The sequence below is a fragment of the Cricetulus griseus genome, chromosome 6 (assembly GCF_003668045.3).
Source record: "Cricetulus griseus strain 17A/GY chromosome 6, alternate assembly CriGri-PICRH-1.0, whole genome shotgun sequence".
Classification (NCBI taxonomy): Eukaryota; Metazoa; Chordata; class Mammalia; order Rodentia; family Cricetidae; genus Cricetulus; species Cricetulus griseus.
Genome location: NC_048599.1, coordinates 129,917,333 through 129,936,871, shown reverse-complemented (window position 1 = coordinate 129,936,871; position 19,539 = coordinate 129,917,333). Strand labels below are relative to the sequence as shown.

The 19,539-nt window shown below is 36.6% G+C and overlaps 1 protein-coding gene and 1 non-coding gene across 2 annotated transcripts in view; one reads left to right on the top strand and one right to left on the bottom strand.

Moving 5' to 3' along the window:
* The window catches only part of Arhgap15 (Rho GTPase activating protein 15), a 574,586-nt gene that overhangs the window by 279,494 nt on the left and 275,553 nt on the right, over positions 1-19,539 (top strand). The gene's annotated exons all lie outside the window — the stretch shown is intronic.
* LOC113836476 lies at positions 6,436-6,561 on the bottom strand. Its single transcript, XR_003486737.1, has one exon. It is a non-coding gene; the product is annotated as a small nucleolar RNA SNORA40 (small nucleolar RNA).

Genomic DNA, 19,539 nt, shown 5'->3' with positions numbered 1-19,539 from the left:
TTGGAATGGGTTCCCCAACATGCTTGGAAAAGTACTCATTGCAAGCACAGAATCTTCAATGTGTTTTTAGAAAATAAGTTTGTTTCTTGTTACTCATAGTATGTGCCCCATCCTTTAAGGAAAATCAGGTACTACTTCTACCAAACAATAGGACATAAATCTGAAAAATAACAGATATTCCGCTAGAAAATTATTTTTTAAAATGTGATCTGTAAAATCAAGCTTCTTTATGTTCTTAGAGAATTACTTCATGGATATTTTGATTGCTTAAATAATAACTAAAGGCAACATCCCTATTCGTTAACTCTCTTGCTGAAAATAGATGTATCCTATTTGTAGAAAAATTAATTGGTTTAAAACTGTAAACAAAATGTGAGATGTCATGACTATAATGAAATATAAGATTGAGATTTTGCTGTGGGCACTAAGCATTTTGGCACACACCTATAATCCTAGCACTCCGGGAGCTTAACCCAGTGCTTAGCTATGGATCTCTGTATCTGCTTCCATCAGTTACCGAATGAAAATTCTGTGATGATAATGCAGGCAGTCATCAATCTGATTATAGGGAAAGGCCAGTTCAGGCACCCTCTCCATTGATGCTTAGCTTCTTAGCTGGGGTCATCTTTGTGGATTCCTGGGGATTTCCCTAGTGTCTGGTTTCTTGCTAGCTCCACAATGACTCCCTCAATCAAGATATCTCTTTCTTTGTTCTCCCTCCCTGCCATTCCCCCTTCTCAACATCCCATTTGTTCTCCTTCCCTGCTCCCCTCCTCCCCTCCTCCCTTCCACCTCCCCCATGCTCCCAATTTTCTCAAGAGATATTGTCTATTTCCCCTTCTCAGGAGATCTTTGTATGTCTCTCTTAGGGTTCTCCTTGTTACCATTAAAATCCCAACACAACTCTTTCCAGAGTTCCAAAGAACAAAAATTGAACTCCACAAGGAAAAACAAAACAAAAAACAAACAAAAAAACAGGATAGTCAAAACAATTCTGTACAAGAAAGAAACTTCCTGGGGCATTACCATTCCTGACTTCCAGCTCTACTATAAAGCTATAGTAATGAAAATATATAATAGATATTTCAATATATTATTAAATAACACAAAGGAAAATTTGGTCATGATGGAAATATATTCATTAGATGTAAGAGTAATATAATATCAGTGTTTAGGTATATCTAAGATATTTGCAATTTTTATATTGTTATATAAATCCATAATATAATGATTTCTATGAGTGAATTTTGAGTAAAGTATTTATAATTTTGTCTTTTATATATCCAACAGTTTCTATATTTAGAGCTAAGACCAAAAATGTGTTTATTTAGCTCATTTTTAGCAGTTCTTTGATAATTCTATACAGTGTATTTTAATCCACTCCCATATATTCTTGAATGTATGGTTTTCACTAGAGGATAGCTAACCCACCTGTCTTAACACAGTTTCTTAGTTTTGATAACAGTTCCAGGTATGGGTTTCAACTTATGGAGGAGGCCCTAACTCAAAACAACAAAAAAAAGTGGTTGGTTACTTCGGTGATATTCATGCCACTATTGTGTACAAGTAGGCACGTCTTCCAAGGTCAGCCATTGCTATAGAATTCATAACTGCTTAAGATTAGTGATTCTGATTTTCCTCTAGTAACATCCATAATATATTTTAGTTCTGTGAAGACTCTCCAGTGGTTCTAAAGCTTCCAGGTCGGTACCATCTTGGTTTTTTCATATGAGTGGTGTCTTCTGCAATTGGGACTTACTGTTAAGGTCTAGAGAGTAACCAAGAGCACTAACAATAACCTGTTTGGAATGTCTATGGGCCTTATTGCTAACAACTCCAAAAGAGGTAGCCCATTCTTGGCACTGCATTTTGGTTTTGTTATCCCCTTGTGTCTAGTAGAGGCATTGCTGCCCTATTATAGAGTAATTCTATTTAAAATCATCATATAAATGTTTATGTATAAATTTTAGGACATTTCTACAGTGATAGGTTTCTGTATGATTTTTTGGAATGTCTTTAGTGTTAGTGCCTATACGTTTTGCTATGGAGCAAGTACTGAATAAGCAAATGCATAATTTGTCAAAGATTCAATTTTCCCAAGAGAGTATTTTTTATTAGTTCAAATTAGAATCAAGGCTACTTCACATGTCAACTCCTTCTCCCTCTCTTCCCCTTCCCCCAACCCCCCACCAGCTCCTTGCCTTCCCCCTCCCCCCTGCCATCCAGGGAGGATAAGGCCCTCCGTGGGGGTTCCCCAAAGTCAATCATATCATCTCGGGCAGGGCCTAGGCCCTCCCCCATGTGTCCAGGCTGAGAGAGCATCCCTCCATGTGATGGGCTCCCAAAGTCTTCTTACACCAGGGGTAAATACTGATCCACTACCAGGGAGCCCATAGAGTGCCGAGGCCTCCTCATTGACCTCCACGTTCAGAGGCCATGCTGGCCTCCCAGACATCAGTCTGGGGTCCATGCACTCCCCCTTGTTCTGGTCAGCTGTTTCTGTGGGTTTCACCAGCCTGGTCCCGACCTCTTTGCTCTTCACTTCTCCCTCTCTGCAACTGGGTTCCACAGTTCAGTTCAGTTCAGTGGCTGTGGGTGTCAGCCACTGAGTCCATCAGCCATTGGATGAGGGCTCTAGGATGGCATGTAAGGCAGTCATCAGTCTGATTATAGGGGAAGGGCATTTAGGGTAGCCTCTCCACCATTATCTAGATTGTCAGTTGGTGTCATCCTTGGAAATCTCCCTAGTGCCAGATCTCTCCATGGACCTATAATGGCTCCCACTGTTACAGAATCTCTCATCCTGCTTTCCTCTATTCTTCCCCCTACTGAACCTTCTTGTTCCTCCATTTTCTTATCTCCCCCTCTCATATGAATTTTAGACATAGAGCAAAGGATTACCAGCCTACAATCCTCATCACCAAAGGAACTAGGAAACCAGAAGGACTCTAAGAGAAGAATGTATGGACCCCGAAGAAGGGGAAGGGGCAGGATCTCCTGAAGATTCAATTTTTAACATACTTCTATTATTCAGTTAACTTCAGATATCACACATACTTTTACTTTTTATTTTCCATTTCATTAAGGGATTTGGTGTGCAATGGGGAATAATGTCCTTCAAATACATGGGATTTTATTATAATTAGTAAAGTCAAAGTCTCTAAATGTCTTATTTCATGAAAGTTAATTCTGTTGGCCAACTATTAAACATGTCTGGGTACCCACCATGTGCCCTGTATCCAAGATACCATTCTATCTGGGTGAGATAATCCCAGCTGATCATGGTTTTTATCATTTACTTAAACCCAAACCACCCTGATAGACTAGACTGTGAGTTCCTAAAGGGAAATATGACATGGCATTCTGAAGCTTATCTCTCTTCATCCTAGTTGTTTAGAAAGAAGCCTGAAGCACCAGTATGTTCATGTTAACAACAAAGTGAATAAGTAAACAACCAAGAAAATGAGGAAAGAGTCCCAAGGAAAGCACCAATGTGGTTTTCACGCAGCAAAGGAGAAGGTTGAAGAATAGGGCACTCACTTCTTGAAGGGTGAAGTACTATGGGTCCTTCTAGAAGTCATTTTCAAAAAATAGGTTTGTATTTTTTGAAATACAAATACAAACATTCGAAAATGATCCTATACACAAAAGTAGCAAATGAAAAACAGAAGGTCCTCAAATTTTATGCTGCTGTGAAACTGTGGGAATCTTCTAAATGTAGAAGAAAGGACGATAGGGAAATAATATGAATACATATTAGAATAGAAATCAGAAAGGCAGAACACAGGAGTGGGGGAGAGGATTTTAGAGATTTCTGAACTTAGAAGTATAAACATTGAAGAGACAATAACTATAAGTCTGGTTGGCAAGCAAGAATGAACTATTTGGCCAAGGGCTTGCACTGTGGCCTTTGTCCTTAAAGTAATAAGAGCTTCAATAAAGTGCCACAATGTAGGCAAAAGAAATGAACAGGTCTTGTTCTTTAAAGTAACCATTTCTATAGACAGCAGAAAACAATGGAAGATCAGAGGTAAGAAAAAACTGCAGCAGACCAAGTAACAGATGCTGCAGGCCCAAGCTAGCAGTGGGAACAGAGACAGACTCCAAAGATTTTTGAGGTGGCAGGTTTTCCTGAAACATATTGGAAGGATTCTTGACAGTTCCAAAAATTCCATTTCTTCTGTGTCTTCAAAAATATAAGATAGAAAGTTCAACAGAGTTTGTGTCTAACCACTGCTTTTCAGAACTTACTACAGTCTTGCTACACAAAATGTAGTCAAGGGATCAGTGACAATCATATCACCTGGGAGCTTGTTCATAGGAAAGACTGGATTCCCAAGACCCAACCCAAACTCGCTGAGCAGAGACTGCATTTCTTTAAAAAAAATCATTATTTTGTGGTTTATTCATGTACATTGAATATACCTGTGAGCACACTATAAAGCCAGACAAACATATCAGATCCCCTGAAGCTGGTTTTTTAGGTAGTAGTAAAGCCACCTGAAAGTGGGTGCTGTGAACTGAACTAGTCTGTAGTGGCATCTTGTTCCACTGGAAAAGCCACAAATTCAGTCATATACCAGCTCCAGGAGACTGCATTTTAATAGGTAACCTACACACATATAAAACGTTGATAATACTTTACCACATTACACAAAACTAACTCTCTAAATCCATTTGCAAAAGGCCAGAGCTAGAGCACTTTGGAGCCTTGTCTAATCTATCCTGCATAGTGCTGTTGGGTTGGACACTTCCTGAAAATGCATGGTGTGAGATGGTAAATATTCTTTTCATCTCATCACTCTATTCTAATTTGTGACCACACAAATTTCTACAGAATCATGAGCTATTTTTCCTGTGCACCTTTGCTTGCACTATAGCTATCACTATACTCTGAACACTGAAATGGCAGGACAAAGGACAGCAGCAATAACACAAAATCTATTCTAAAATTAAACTAAACTCATTAAAATAAACAGATCACAAACCAGTCATATCAGCAAGTCCATGAAACATCCCACTAATTTCCTGGAATTCCACATGCAGAGTGGATCTGAAGTTCTGTTTTTCCTTCACCTTCAACACAAGTCCTGTTCAGAGAATGGAAATTCCCACATGTATCCTCTGGTAGTTAATTCACTTTCTCAAGGACAAGAATAATGATATTTGATTCTTTATACTTAATTTTTGTGTTGTTCTTGAGCACTGTAATTCACTTCACTTCAGCCTTTCAGGTTAGATATCTTAATCTGGATGACTCACAACTCAGCTGCTGTATTACTACCTAGAGCTAGCTTATTAGCATTTTGGTAGTGCCTGCCAAAATAACCAAGGCTCAACAAGCTATACTTAAGTTAAGTTGTTTGGAAAAGGTGCAAGGAAAACAAAAATAGGCTCACATTTGAGTTCCCATAAACAGAGTGAGCAAACTTAGAATGAGGTTTGTTTAAGACTGCTAGTAGCATATGATTTCATCTCTAGGAAAAACTGATAGTGATTGTTTCTGAGATAAAACATCACCTCATGTTTGTAAATCTAGGAACTAAAGACCAAAGTGGACAAATGATAAATATCTTCTCAGTGAATTTTACTAAAAGTTGTTCCTAATATCAAGTCCCTTAAACTGCCATTGCACAGTAAGAAGACAGCCTTTACTGTCTGGATATCTTCACTTAGTTAGCTTTATACCTCAGGATATCTTACACAGAAATACTTAACACTCTTATTTCTAGTAAGTTCCTGAAATTGTTGTTGCTATCCGATGCCTTATTTTTAAATTGAGTATAGCTGATTTCCAAGGAAAGATTTGGCTGAGAACCTAAAGAATTTTATCTAACTCATTTTTACTTGGCAGAATCCAGAATATTATTCAAGAAGTGTTAGGTATTAATCACATATGAGTGACTACATTAAAAACTTCTTTACTTTCCATAATGGTGGGTCATTAAGGTATTCTAAGAAGTGAACTCTTATAATAATATTTTTGTTATCATGTCAATAAAATTTCATAAGGATTTATTTAAAAGATTCCTTTTCTGTCCATACAGGTCACTGGGGTTAGAGATTTCTGAAATTAGCCCTTTCTTAGAGAGAGATGTTTACTCAAGTTTTATTATCAGCCTTTTATTCTTTTATCCCTCCTTGATTTGAAGACATATAGCCATGACAACTTCAAAGTTCTCCACCGGAGTATGTCTGGCAATATCTTCAAACAATTTACTTTAAGAACCACTTTAAGACAGGCCTCTCAAGTGATGAAACCCCACATCTCTGAAGAGTTGTGCTCAATTTCATCCTTATCACACTCAGAATACTGATCTGTATGTGGGATATGCCAGTGCTACATTGAAACCAATGTTCATTCACAGGCATCTTCAGGTACAACTTTACATTCAAGACATGCTTCATTATCAATGCCACCATCTCCTGTTCGGTCTTACTTTTTCTAGTATATATCAAAACTTATACTGAAAAACAAATTCTGGGTTGCACAAGAGCATTTAATTTTGTACCTGTCTAATCTGCCTTTGTCCACTCGTTGAACAAACACACACAAATTCTATCATAACAATATTTGTGATGATATGAAAGTCATCTTCATATGTTTTCCAAGAAGCTATTAAACTGCACTGGATGAGCACACTGGAGTCCTGGAGTGTCTGTGTTCTGCTGGTGTGTACATAACTTTGTGAATTGAAAAGAAAATGCTCTCTCCCTCAAAACTTTCACAAGTTGACCCTTCTAGCTACAGTAGTTTTCATTGCTTAAAAGTTTCTGATTGTATTTTTAGTATGATAAGCAGAGAATTACTCATTTATTAAACTCAAACTTTATGGAAAATTAAAGCATAAATGCACTGTTTATACTGCAGTTAGCAACAGTAATTTGTGACAATCTAAGGCAAATCCATTCAGGGGAAAAATTAAACCAAATCACTTCCCTAAATTATTGTTGCTTCCCTCCTTCCTTGTCTTGCAACTACTTCTCATCTTTGACTTTGAAACCCATCAGTTTAAACTTGGTTCTTATTCCAGTGGGCTAATCCCCTTTCATAAATCATGCTCAAACTCCGAGGTAATTTGCACATCGTTTAAAGAGTATTTGCTTTGAAATCTTCACCTCAAGCCCTTTTGTATATCCTTTCTCTCTAAAGATTTGTAGTATTTGTTTTGTTCTCTGAGGTATAAAAGACCTGGATAAACTTTATTCCTGTTGTTTCAAGATTAGTTAACTAAAATGCATATTAATTCAGCAGGGATGGGAATAAATCTCAGTAAAGATGATCACGCATGAGCCCCTGGGAATAGCAAAGTACAAAACCGTCAGTCTTCAAATCTCCTTGGACTTTCTCAAAGGAGTACTGGGGGATTTAAATTTCTAGAATATGTCTACAAATGTAATTTCTTTGTTGTGGAGAACAGGAGCTACACTGATTATTTCTCCCCAGAAAATTGATTCTAATTTATATTTGAACAAAAATTAAGCTGTCTACAAAGTAGTTCTTCAAGAAGACAGAGACAAAGTACAACAGGAAAGATATACTCAATACTAAATATTATATACCTGATATACTATTGATTTTATTCATTTATTTATTTATTATTTTCTTCTTTCAAATCCCTAAATGAAGCTCAGCAGCAGAGCACCCATTTCTTTCCCTCTACAAACAGGTGGAATTGTACAGACTTCACAATGTCAAAAGTAGACACACATAGGTACAGTTCAAAGTTATTTTTATATTTAGAAATGAACATTTTATCATTTCCTAGTAAACTCATCAAATAATCCTGACTTGGATGAACTGATTTTTGTGAGAATGTTAAGGTTTTTCCCTTATACTTTCTTCAATAGAAAATGACCAGAAACTTCCAGCACTTAAGTGCTTATCTGGACATAACTGAGTAAGTAGAGTAGAAGGTAATCAATCACTCACATAGGGCCACAGCCAAGACAGTCTTGTTCCACTTCTCTTCTTTCAAAGTGCAGGAATAAATGCTACCCCAGTCCTTGGGATGCCAAACTTTGCACCATTAGGAAAATCTGCAAGTAGCTTGATTTATCTTCCTCACTCAGTTAGCTAAGACCCAACTAAGTAAAACTCAGCAGGAATGAACTTGACTTGTTAAACTTTTTTAAATTGGGAGACTCTACAATTACAACTTTCCTTCTCCGCTACTTGAGTTTCCATTGGAAGTGAAGCCCCTGGTGAAAAATACTTAGATGAGATCCCAAATTATAGGTGCATGGCTGATGATGCTGACTCTTGAGTTTTCATTATGCACAGAGGGTTGTCTGCTGTTTGCAATTAATCCAGGCACAATCCTCTTGGTACTTTGGGAGGGATGTGGAAGACAGAGCCATTTTATAAGTTGTAAACTCCTAAATTACCCTAAATTAGAGACACTATTAATCGGACACTTAAAGATAGGATCTGCCTATTGTGTAGGCTCATCTTCCCCTGATGGAGAAATCAATTAAATATTTAGGATGTGGAATACCTTCCAGGTTGGATAATGCATTTCATTTAAATTATGGTTCTCCAATCCAAAACATTCAAGGGGATCTTAACGGATGGAAGCACATTACTGTCTCTTGGATTGGGCACATTAACACTTTAAAAATGAATGTGCTTCCCACGATTTCCTATTTGTTCCACCAGCTGCCTGTTGATGTGCCAAATAAACAGTTTAAAGATAAGTATGTAAAAGATGCATGTGTAACGTGCTGTGTGATGCTGTGCACCCTTATAGGAATAGTCTACAATGATGTCCCTGTCAGATTTATTTTTCTCAATGCCCCAGAAAACTCTACATGATCAGGCTCATTTGATCATGGGACAGTGGGAAAGAAACAGACCAAGTGAGGCAGTTAGAACCCTTACAAAGTTCCTATTGAGAACAGCTCTCTATAATTCTAATTGTTTATCATGTTTTCCTACAACTTATCTTAATAAATAAGTAATAAGTGTAATAAGTGATTACTGTCAGAAAATTCTGGGACAATAAAGGAGACTTTGAGACAAGCTTAAACATTTCCATTGAATAACTGCGTGACTTGAATAGAATCATTTGATTACCATTCATGGATTACTGCTATGTCTCATTGTGGACAATATTGTAAGAACGAAGTTGTCATGTCTTACACAGCAGAGAAGCACTGTATAGAAATAATTTGAAATGTTTACCAGCTCTAGGCAATGAACTAAGTATAAAATGGCTCTCTATTTTAATCTTCTCAGTTATTATAGGAGGTATTATTGTTACCTCCCTTTTACTTATTATGTATAACCAAGATATTTGAGTGTCATTAATCTGTACATAGTCACACCAAGGAAGCAAACTATGAACTTGAAACCAAGCCATGGAGAATCACATCCTAGTGCTACCAAACCTTGTTCCTTTGTATTCCTGACAGAGGGTAGGAGGGGTGCGGGGGTGGGGTGAAGCTGAGATATATAGGAGTTTACTACCACTCCCAGCTTTAACTCACTCTCTTAATCTCACTCAGGCTTTGTTTGGCAGTTTTTAAAATATCAATAATAATATTTCCTACCTCACAAAGTTTTTTGGAAGCATAAATTAGGTTAAATAATTTATAGGAAGGTATGACACAAAAATGGTAATAATACAATTAATATAAATATGATGTATTCTCCTATAGTATTTTGAAAAATACTCATAATATGGTTAACAAAAGGTTATCATAAAGATAAAGTATTAAAATCTCCATAAATTACCATACTTTCAAAAATGACCTTGGAATTTTGGAAGCAAAATTTATTGTGTGCCTTACTAAAGGCTAAATTTCTTGATGTGTTATATTCATTTTTCATCTACAACACATTTAGCATAAATATATCAGGTTCATATACTAAGTTAAAACAAATCTAGCCAATCAAAAAAAAAAAATAGGCTGTAAAGACAGCAATCACATTCTTTGTCTCTAGAGCAAAGCTCTTCGTGGCAAATCTGATAGAATGCATTCTGCTTTGCAGATGCCATGCTTCAGGGGAGAGCAGAAAACTCCACTTAACTAACGTAATTATGTAACTTGGATTACCATATTTGGGGTGCTAAGCTTCAAAATAAAGTATAGAGTTACAAGTTTCGATGAAACTACAGGAATTTAACTGAAAGGAATTATTTATTAGCATTTTGATGAGAAGTAAATAAAGAAAGGAAAGCAAATTGATCTTTTCAAAGTAAGGTGGAAAGAATGTCTCAGTCGGCTTCCTATGTAATCACTGTTATTGGGAAGCTGGAGGACTCTTATTTGCTAGTAATTGATACCTACTCTTCACTCTGAAGGATAGAAGACAACTGGTGCTTTAAGGGATTGTCTATAAAGGAACTAGTCTTAGCTTTTTCACAACTGAGCTAGTGCTTAGTTAATAGGGTAGAATCTCACACAGATACCATTACTTTGCAATATTTGGAAAACTATGCATATAACATATGAATCCAATATTTGAATCAACGTGAATGAGGGGAACCTGGTTAGCAATCTGCTGAGTCTACTTAGTGTTGCTTGCTATGAACACATTTGTAAGGCTAATTACTTGGTACTGAATAGCCAATTGGTGGGGTGGTCATCCCTGGAGAAGACAGATGCTCTCTCGGTAGTCATTAATTGCCACTCTTTATATATGGGTGTAGACTTATGTGATTTCCCTTACTCACACTGGCATATCAACTGATGCTGTCATTGTTCAGGCAACCATATTGTTGAGAATTTTATGGGTACAGCTTTCCTGTCCTATATACAAGACACGATATTGCAGCAGAGATTTTGTGCTATGGCTCTTACAATTATTCACCCCCTCTTTCATTATGTTTGATATTTCCTGTGCCTTTGATGCCAGGTTGTGTGTAGTTACATAAATTTAGGCTAGGTACCTCATGGTCAGTTGTTTTCTGCATTATTACTGAAGACACCATTCACTCCAGATACAATCTGGATCTGGCTCTCACAAGTCAGGTTCCCTAGGACTAGCTTTCATACTGAAAGATGTTGTGCACACTGCCAAAGGAGAAAAATGATCCATAGGCCTACCCAGCTATGACAACTATAAGCCAAACAATGACCAACATGACAAGACATGCCCAAAAAGTGCAATAGTGGCACTTATATCTTGGCAATAAGTCGCCACTGGTTAATTAGACTTTAAGGAATTCATGTCTGGTCCTGGAAGCCTAGAAAACCACCAATGCTAGTGAGGCCATGGGACCTACTACTACCCACTACTACCACTTCCCCAAAGCAATATAATCTCGAATTGTATATTAAATAATACCCTCACACCTGCAAATAAGTGTAGCTCTCGCCCCTCATCAAAGAAAGACTCTTTTGGGGCAGGGGAGACAGAGACCATTAAAGAAAACCACAACTGGTTAGCCTGTATAATTTTAAATAAAAATATGGCAGAAATGTAACCAATACAATGACAAATTAATTAGAGAAAGCAGAAAATGTTAAGGATTATTACAAATTAAATATTTTTGAATTTTTCCAATGTCTTAAAATGTTAAAATGAGTTTGGAAACAGTATAAAACAAAAAAGCAAAGTGATGTGGCAAAATAAATTTCCATAAAGTAAAAGAATTTTCTTCATACATGGCAAACAATTTGAACAAGTTTTATATATTATCAATGCTAAATGAAATGTAAACAGCATATGTACTGTGAGTATTTTGAAATTCGCAGCATGTATCTTTATTCTATTATTCAAACACTATATTAAACTCATTTTTATTTGCAGAAAAGCATATAGTTAGTTTTAGAGTCTAGAATAAAGAGTTTACCTCAAAATACAACCGACCATCAGGCTTTCTACATTTGTTTCTTTTCTTCTGCCTATCAGTTTTGTTCATTATTGTATATAATTCATCATGTAGTTGAATGATTTTATATGTATTTTGAAAAATAAAGAGATATGCCATCTATATATGCACATGTATATATATAGCACATGAAAATAAAGTTTCAAGGCCATATTGGCAGATGGAAAAGGCACAAATGTCAAGAAAAGTTGATTATAAAATAAATATATAATAACAAAATTAAACTTTACCATTTATTGATTTAACAGATGGTAAGTAAAACAGTAAAAACAAAAAAAAAGAAATGTAATTTGAGTTTTGAAGTTAGTGAGATAATTTTGTATACTTGATTGGAAATTTGCTACTTGCTACTTCTATTTTTAGAAAACTCTCACCTTTCACTTCACAAATAATTAAAATTCCTCATTTAACAAATCCTATTCTGAAATTTGAATATGAAAAAATATTTTTATGAAATATAAAACTTACTCTTAGATTAACTTTCAAATATTAAACATTTATTTTCCATGAAATTTATTGTTAATTAATAAATTTGCATTATTAACATTTATATCCTTAGTATAAAAACCTGCATTTTACTTTAAAATATCCCACAAAATAGAAACTAAGTAACTTTCAGCTATATTAAAGTAAAAATATTTTTAAGCCCAGATACAAAAGCTAAATAGAATGTAGTAAAGCTTAAAAATAACAAAAAGTAAATAAAATAGTCCAGGTAACTTAACAGTTAAAATAACATTCCTTTCCATTATTTTCCTTTTATTAGAAACTAATAAAATGAATATAAGTATATAATACTATGCAACTAAAGAAATATTCAGAGGCACATGCATAGCATTTTAAATTTTAATATGCAAAAAGATAATAATGTTTCATTTAGCTCAAATATATAGGTTAAAATTTTAAATTTAGCTTTTTTTATGTGATGAGTGTTTTGCCTGCATGTGTTTCTGCGCACTACATGCTGGCCTGGTGCCATGGTGGCCAGAAGAACATGTCAGCACCCTAGACCTGCAGCTACAGACAGCTGAATCCTCTGGAAGAGCAGTTGTATGATATCTGATATGCTGAGTCATCTCTCCAGTCCTGCAAAAGTTGTCTGTAAATGGCTAAATAGAATTAAGAAAACCGAAACTCTGAAGTGAGAGCAATAAAATTAAGAAAAAAATTCAAGTAAAAATGTATTACTGAATTGAGAGATTTTTTTGGAAAATAATATTTTTAAGAACTAATCTACATATATGTTACAGTTGTGTAGCTTAATCCTCTTGTGAGACTCCTAACAGTGGCAACTGGGGCTGTCTATGACTATTTTACTGGTTTTTGGGAACCTAGTCCTCATACTGGGTTGCCTTGTAGCCTTAATACATGGGGAGGTGCTTAGTCTTACTGCAATTTAATATGCCATGTTTTGTTGGTATCCATGGGAAACAAGAGACCTGTCCTTTCCAAAACAGAAATGGAGGAGTGGATTGGGAGGTAGAACAGAGAAGGGTTAGGTTAAACACCTGTCTGTCTGTGTCTGTCTGTCTATCATCTATCCACCTATCTATCCATCCATCCATCCATATCTTTTATTGGAAAAAATTCACTAGGAGGAGAGCTATGGTTTTAATACTAGAGTGCATCATTTTTATATAGCAGTGTAGTGGTTTTCCAGATTGCTACTAACATGGGTTAGAGAAGGCTGGAACAGTTCCAAAGACTGCTTCCTGGCTCAATGAGGTGTCTCGGATTAAGACTTGAGAACTTCAAGAAAGCCACAGTGAAAATCCTCAAAGGGGACTCATAATGAAGTTCAGGAAAGAGGAAGGCTACTGTGCTGTTTCCAACTGTGGAGAAGACCTCAAGTTCAAAATCTTGCTTCTACAGGCATCCAGTTCGTGTTCAAGAGTCAAGTTATTTATGTATTAGAATAATGACAAAAAAAGGACCTTGATTTAAAAAGAGACTTCTTCCTTTATAATTTACCATTTACAATGTACCTTTCCCTCATTATTCCCAGGGATGTCCTTAAACTTAAGCATGAAATAAGTCATGATCTTTCATTTATGAGTAAATTTTATTTAAAAATGTAAAATACTACCTTTTCATGTGTCTAATCAATGAGTACAATTGATTGTATCATAATCATGGATGCATAAAGGTTTGAGTATAAGATATATTAATTTTTTTGTTGTTTTTTTGAGACAGAGTTTCTCTGTATAGCTTTGGAGCCTATCCTGGCACTTGCTCTGGAGACCAGGCTGGCCTTGAACTCACAGAGATCCTCCTGCCTCTGCCTCCCGAGTGCTGGGATTAAAGGCGTGCACCACGAACGCCCGGCAGATATATTAATATTTATTTCAATGATGGATACCACCTTTCTATGGAGCTATTTGTTTAAAACGATCAACATCCACCCAAGAGTTCTGTGAGATGTGATTATGAAATGAAAAATTGCTTGGCGGTGTGTGTGGCATATTTAATGGAGTAAGGATGGGATATGAAGCAAAATTCATACAGATTACATAAGTAGGAACTGGTGATCCTGGAAACATGAAAACTTGCACCAAGTTAGGACTCTTTTGAATATATAATAAGTATGTAATGAATAAATGTTATGAGAGAAAAACACCAAGGTATCAAATAACAACTGCAACATGTGCTAACTCTAATACAGTTATCTATCCCTTACTGATAGTATGTCTTTAACTATTTCCATAAAATATCTTTGACTTCAAACGTGAAAAATATAACACAGTTGCAAAGGATGGACCACACTGATATGGGAATGATATTTCACACAGATCCACTGTGTTGCGCTTCTGAGGGTATGCCTCTTCTCTGTTGAAAGCTGAAACTCAATCCAGCTCACACAAGCTTTCTTTATAGAGCTTCTCCGACCTGTGTCATATAACTACAATACAGATTTTTACTAGATGTTCCATTTGTTTATTTCATACATCTTTTAAAAAGCAAAAGGTTGAAGGCACAATTTCATGTCAAAGAAGGTGACGGCTTAAAAGACAAACTATACGAATAATGATAAATTAGAATCTGTATTTTACACTAGGCAGACCTCCTACATGAAATACAATGTCTTACTTGATGTGCTAATTTAGTTAGTGTTATCATTTTCTTTAATATTTTTCTCTCAGTTGGATTTTATCTAAGAAGTAGCAAATATTCCTAGGAAGGTTTTAACTAAGCTTTCACTTTTTTATTTTTTATTTTAGAAGCACTCTTATTTACATATCAATTCCTCCATTCCCTCACCCTCCCATTCTCCCATGCTTCCCACATACCCCACGACCCACCCCACCTGCTCCCCAAGGACAGTGAGACCCTCCACAGGGGACCATGAAAGACCATCACATCATTTGGGGGAGGGCCTAGGCCCTCTTTCTTGTATCTGGGATGCAATAGTATCTCTCCATAGGTAATGGGCTCCCAAAGTCCATTTGTGCTCTAAACATGGAGTTATACTCTGGGAATCCAGTTGTGGAGAGGGTGGAGGGATGAACTTTGACTTTTTAAACTAAGTGTGTAATTCTCTTTTGGGTAAGAATTAAGATAGAAATCTTAATTGTGATCACCCTTGTAGATTTGTGGGAGTTTCCCTTGTACAAGGTTTCTACTTGAACCCAAAATGGAACCCACAAAAACAACTAAAATAAGTATCTTTCGCAGTTTTCTTTTCTTCAGCATGATCCATAGTATGCTTGTCTATAATGAAAATTTTAGCTGTTTACCAAGCTGAAGGTACTAGTTAGTTGTGCTTCTGAAATTGTCTGTATGTACAACTCCCTTTTAGAGTGTCTTTTTTTTCTTTTGCACAATATTTCAAACAAGTAAGTACTAACACTAGCTCCAGTGGAATGTCACCATTTAAATGGCCTGAGCCTCAAGAATATGTAGTATGTAAAGCTGTTTTTAGTAAAGTGTGTCCTATAAATGAGAATTGTCAAATCAGCTCCATTCTGCAAGGAAAATTTTGTGTTGTTTGTTTTTAATTAAATGTTCTTGTTTAGGTGATTGAAGTTGATCTTTAGAAAAATTTAGCTTATAGATTTTAACCCTTGGAAGGGGGCTGCCAAACATAAAGATGTCACCTATTCCCAGTTCTGTTCTCTATGGCTAACTGTAAGGAAAATAAATCATATGAGCAACTTCCTCCAAAACTCCCTCCATGCAAGGAAATGTTGGTCCTAAAGCTCAATCCACAAGCACTAAGGATGGAAAAGTAAAGGAGGCTACACATAAACAATTTCCTACTTTGCTTTTTAAAAAGAAAAAAACAGGGACAAAATTAATAGTGATAATTGCTAGGACCCTATAGAAAAGCAGTGCCAGTCTTAGCAAGAGACTGGGAAAATGAGAAGGAGAATGGATAAACAGAGGAATGTTAGAGATGGTGTGCTGACTAAAGTCATCTAGGAAGAAGGAACCCAACTGAGAAAGACCCACCAGTTTTGTTCTGTAGGCAGGCCTATGGGACATTTTTCTTAATTATTGAGTGATTGACGTGGGAGGGCCCAGCTCACTATGGGCAGCGCTGACCCTTGGTTAAATGGTCCTAAATTGTATAAGAAATGCAAACTGAGCACACGATGAGGAGCAAGCCAGTAAGTAGTGTTCTTTCACGGCTTCTGCTCCAGTTCCTACCTCCAGGTTCCTGCCTTGAGTTCCTCAGTGATGGAGTGTGACCTGAGAGTTATAAGATGAAAGAAACCCTTTTCTGCTAAGTTGTTTCTGGTCATTGAGTTTTATCACAATAGAAACCTTAACTGAGGCAGATGGATGAAGAAGTGGGGAGATGGATTGACAGATTGGTGGATAACATCAAAAGCCATTGATTTACACAGCTGTTCAGGCTCACTAAGCACATCTGGAGTAGTCAGCAATGGAAGATTGGCAGCAAGCAGGAACCCTGTAGACACGGCTGAAGGTCAACAACAGTCTGGAATTAGCAGGCAGGAATTGCTAGAAGAATCTCTGAACCCAGAGAATGTCTACGTCCTCTGAGATCTCATCTGGCTGACCATAACATAATCTCTGCTGATTAATTTAAAGTCAGATGATTTGAGACTTTTATTGCCTCTCACAGTCCCTTCACAGCATCACCTACATTACAGCGTGATAGAATGAGTAGGGTATGTAGTTTAGTCTACCTAGGATAACACATTAAAAAGTCATCACAGCACAGCCATTTGCCTAGTGTCAGACAGCTGTCAAGTGGCTGAGCTGAGGCTGAGATCAGTCCTCCACAGCAAACCTACCAGACATTCATAGGCTTCCTTCTCCTCGTCTTGAAGACATCTCCAATAGCAATTTTTTTAACCATGTCCCACCCTATTAAAAACGTGATTTAAATGTGGCCTACAAGTGATTTAATGCCTGTAAATTTGATTGTACTTTAATTGAGACTGTGCATGTAGTTTTGATTGGGGGGCAAGGCTTATGACAGAGAATATCAGCCTGACTAGAAGTTCCAGAGGTTTGGGAAAGTGGGTGTTTTCCTAGAAAAGCCTCCGTTTAGTCTTGCCAGAATATACCAAGCTACCTAACTCATGAAGTCAATATTTAAGAGAATCAAGGTCAATGATGATTTATTTATTCAATATTATTTATTTTAGTAGTGATACAATTTGATTGAAATAAAGGATAGAGTGAAATGCAATGATGTTGTAGAATATGGATAACTAAATGTGAGCAAGAAGAACAAACTACATTGAGGTTTGATGACATTCAATAGCATAACCTAGAAAGAAATTTTATGAACATGACAAACAGTGCCTTAAAAAGCACACATAAATAAATAAACTAACTCAGTATATTGATGTCATCTTGGAGAAAGTATGCTTACTCTTGCCAGACAAGTTATTTATATTTCTACATATAAATGACAAATTTCTATGACAATTTCTAGTCAAGACAACTTCTGTTCCAGTGGAAATGATGTCACCAAGCGTAGTTCTCCCTCTTTACTTGCTGATAGTCAAAACATCTCAAAACGTTTGTGTTGTGGGATGATGGCATATCCAGAGATTGCTATTATAGGCTTCACTTCGTAATGTGCCTTTGTTCCTCACAGAGAGTCAGGGTACCAAAATCTACATCTATTCTTTAGATTCCTGCATCAACTCCAAGCTTTTATTTCTTTTGAAAAAACTGCTTTAAACCATGATGGCCTTTTTTTCATGATAAAATATTCATCACAACAGGCTTTTATTTTACCCTTTAAAATATTCTGTTGAAATTGTTCCTTCAGTTACATACATTGTTTGACCCTTAATTTGCAACAGGGTGCCTTCTGCCTCCCTGTCCTTGATGCCCCTGCCTGCTGCCTATTGCTATTTTCCTTTCCTCATCTTTATTTTCTTCCTAGTCTCCTCAGCTGTCTTTTATACTTTTGTTGTTGTTTGTATGTTTAAAGTTTTTCAAGCTGGTTTTAAAATACACTTTACTGAAAACTAAACAAGACATCCAAGCTGAGAGGAGCAAGGAGAAAGAGGCAAGAAGAATGGAGCACAGAGAGTGTTGGTCTTCTTTACATTGCTGTCTTCAGGGGGCTCTCCTTCCTGATGTGGACTAAATTCTGTCACATTTACTAAGACAATCACACTATATCAAAACAAAACTTGGGGTAACAAGATAAATTTGAGTGATAATTGCTGGGCTCTTGGCTTTTTAAGTGGTATACGTAGAAACCAGTGACAGTACAGCCCATGTAATCTGCACATGTGTGGTCTCACAGCATGACTGCTGCTGTAGTTCTTTCTCTCCTTCCACCATGTGGATTCCAAGGATTGAACTCAGGTCCTGAACTCAGGCTAGGTGGCAAGCATCTTTACCCACTGAGCCATCTTGCTAGTCCACAACATGTACAAATACAGAGTTCTCTTTTAAATGCTCATCAAGGGACACAATGTCTTCTTTTAATTTTGCCTCTTTTGCTGTGACAATCCATAAAGATGAACAGAAGACCACTCTTCCTTATATGAATGGTGGTGATATTCATAATTTGCTTTAATCCTCTACCTGTATGTAGTAGGTCTGACAGCTCTGTAGGCCCGAAGCCCATCATTTTTACAGTTTCTTTCCACAAAGAAGGTGGCTTTCACAAAGAAGCTCCCTTCTGTGGCTGAGAACTTCAGGTCTACTAAAAAACCTACCAGATTCCAGAGTTTGTGAGTCAATAAACAAGGTCCGTAAAAGTGATCATTTAATGTGGAAAGGAGATCTTAATTTAATACCTTTTATTCCAAGCTTGCCTTTGTCTCACTAGTGGGAGAATGTGGGTAGGGTGAAGCTGGGGCTCAGCAAATCCTCACACACTAGGAAGGTATTTTAGAATAGAAATTTTATTTTGATTGGCTATTGTGCTTTCAGTCTGTTACAGTTCCCTTCTTCCATATAGGAGGGTAAATTATTTGGGCCAAACAATACAATGTGGTTTGGAAACAATTGGCTTGTATGGGCACAATCTTATTCTTTCCATCTCCATTTTTTTAAATGTGAAAACCAAGCCAAGTTTTCTTTTTTTTCACTCAAAACTATGCAATCTCCCAAAATTCATGGAAAAGACAGCTTGGGTTGTTTGTACATTCCTGTGTGTGTGTGTGTGTGTGTGTGTGTGTGTGTGTGTGTGTGTGTGTGTATCTGTGTGTGTGTATCTCTGTGGTGTGTGTGTATTTCAATTCATGCTTAACAAGAA